We start from the raw sequence: 3,298 nt of genomic DNA on the forward strand, positions 1-3,298 counted from the left end.
TATTTCGATTTTCTAGCTATTATGTCTTCTTGCCCAAAGGAATGCTTTAAAAGGACAAGAAGAGAATTGAAATGAAATCAATACCTCTGGTTCTCTGGTTCTCTGCTTCTTGCTCAAAGGAATGCTTTACATTTTGAATTTCTCAAATACAAGTTTAAGAGGTAATATTAATTATTTTTTGTAGATTTTTCATTCAATTAAAGATATAATTTATTAATACGTTATTAATTTATTTATTATCGTTTTTTTCTTTCATGATGTTAGAGTAGTGAATATAGATGTTTGAGAAATATCGATGTTTTTTTCTTTCATGATGTTTGAGAAATATTTAAGAAATGTTAAGTGAAGAAATGTTTCATTCTATTAACGTATATTTACTTAATAAATGTTTCATTTTTATCTAAGAAATGTTTTAAGAAATATAGATTTTTTGTTTATTTTATTATCATTTATTTAAGAAATGTTTTAATAAATGTTAATATTCATAATTAAATAGTCCATCAACTTGAATCAGTTGGCACGTAAAAAATCATTGTTTCTTTATAAAAAAAATGGCATGATGAATTGATATATGTCACTTATTGCTATGTGAAATTTCCTACTTACAGAATATAATGGAAGGATCAACATCTGCAAAACGAGATGTTTTTCATGCATATTGTACTGTAATGAGTGATGGTAAAAAGTTGAAGTGTAATTTTTGTGAAAAAGAAGTGTCTGCGGGAATTTCGCGTTTCAAAATGCATTTGGCACAACAAAGAGGTACAATTACTCCCTGCATGCATGTGCCACCTGAGATTAAAAATTTAGCAAAAGTATGGGTGCAAGACAGAAACAAAGCAAAACGGCAACGAGTACCAGAAACTGAATATGAAGATACAGAAATTCAAGATATGTATGAAAATGAACCGTGGAACCCTGTGCATGATATATATGAAGAAGAACAAGCGCCGGTAACACAAAAGAAAATGGGCGGGTTATCGAAGTTGAAGAACCTTTTTGGACGAAAAAGTAAGAATACTAATGCCGGAGAAGGTACATCACAGCGTCCACAGGCCTCTATGGACATACCTAGTTCTTCAATGCGTACACCACACCAAGCACCTAGGATGTCTGTAGATATGGGAGGACAATATAATACTAATAGGGATTCTCAACCTAGCATGGCGAATTTTGGGAGAAGTAAAACATGCCGGGAAAAAGTTGATTCTTCTGTTGGACGTTTTTTCTATGCTAATGATATTCCCTTCAATGTGGCCAACTCAACTCAGTACCACGAGGCATTCAATGCAGTTGCAAATTTCGGAAAATCATACAGAGCTCCGTCTTCCTATAAGTTGTCGAACCCATTATTAAGGCAGGAAAAACAAAGGATTCAGAAGGATGTGGTGTCGGTCCAACGAAATTATTGGAGAGAGTATGGGTGTACACTCATGTCAGATGGTTGAAAAAACAAAAATAACCATACGATTGTAAACTTCTTAGTTTACAGTGGCCATGGGACATCATTTTTGAAAAGCGTTGACATCGAGCATAATCGGTTGACAACAGAGTATTTGATGAGTTTGTTCAGACCGGTTATAGAAGATATTGGTCCGACAAATATTGTTCAAATAGTAACTGATCAAGGATCCCAAATTCAAAGCCGCAGGTAACTATTACAACTTAATTTAATTACAGTTGTTTATTTTTATATATTATTAATTCATTTCTCATTTTGTTTTAATAGGTATGAGATTGTCCATAGAGTATGGTACATTTTTTTGGGTACCTTGTGCAGCTCATGTGTTGGATTTAATGTTGGAAGATACTGAAAAGTTCCCCTTTGTTAAAGGTGTGATTTCAGAAGCTAGAAAAATCAGTAAATTTATTTATAATCATGGTTGGGTTCTTGCTAGATTCAGACAACATTCTGTGGGACGCAATCTATTGCGCCCTGGCTTAACAAGGTTTGCGACAAATTTTATCGCAATCAAAAGTATCATTGATCAACGTAATGCAATCGAGAGTCTTTTTGTAGACCAAGAATTTGTGAACTCGCCAGAAGGAAAAACTCGTACGGCTAAAGATGTGAAAAACATTATTTTGAATGAGATGTTTTGGCACACATGCCAAAATGCATGCATGATGGTTGGTCCTTTATTGAAAATGATCTGTTTCTTGGATTCAGATAAACCTACCATGGGTTATTTGTTTCATGCACTTGCTACATGTGTGGAAACTATAGAAAGGGGTTTGGGTAAAACTCAGAATAATTCTATTGTAGGTGTGATTAACCGACGATGGAAAGATCAGTTGAGTTATCCTCTTCATGCTGCAGCGCATTTTCTGAATCCATATTATATCTACAACCCAGCAGCCAATCTCATCAACAATGAAATTTCTCAGCCCCAAATTTGTCTCAGTGAAGTTATATCAAAAATGATTAGTAGCCCTCAAGAACAAGCGACATGCATGCTAGAGGTGTGAATTTTTATTAACAATTAATTTCGTAATTATAAGAATTTCTATTCACAGTTTTTGATATTTTTAGGCGGGAAGAATGCAAATGATGCAAGGCCAATTTGCATCACCATCATCAAGATTGGCTGCTCTGCAAGGTGATCCTGTAAGCTGGTGGTTGTCATACGGTGCTCAGTTTCCATCACTCCAGAGGATCGCGGTAAAGATACTAAGCCAGACAAACACATCGTCTGGATCCGAGAGGAATTGGAGTGTGTTTGAAAGAATTCACACCAAACTACGCAACCGTTTAGTTTCGTCAAGAATAAACGATTTGGTATATGTTCAGTACAATTTAAGATTGGAGCAGCAAAGAGTTCAAGGTAAAGCAAAGCGACATAACATCGATGTCCACGATGTTCATAGCCTGCTGACAGATGAAAATATACTTGATTGGATAGAAGGGATGATGAAACACCAGTTTTACCTCAGGAAGAACATTGGTTAAATGAATTGGAAGAGGAAGCAGCTAATAATCCAGAGCCTCTCCCTCCACCATACGAATGGCATGATCCAGAAGTTGAAATCTCATATCAAAGGTTGCCAGTGAGTAACTTTGTTTATGACTTTGGTAACCTAACATTTGGAGACAATACACAAGGTCATGAAAATGAAAATCCCATATACAATTCTCATTACACTGAAGATCGTCCAGAAGAAGATACCCGAGGAATTAATGAAGAGTATAATTCCAATATTAATATCAATAATGAAGTAGATAATCGTAATGATAATGAGGAAGAAGACTAGATAATCGTAATGATAATGAGGAAGAAGACTATGGTTATGAAGATGA

The sequence above is a fragment of the Papaver somniferum genome, chromosome 1 (genome assembly GCF_003573695.1).
Source record: "Papaver somniferum cultivar HN1 chromosome 1, ASM357369v1, whole genome shotgun sequence".
NCBI lineage: Eukaryota > Viridiplantae > Streptophyta > Magnoliopsida > Ranunculales > Papaveraceae > Papaver > Papaver somniferum.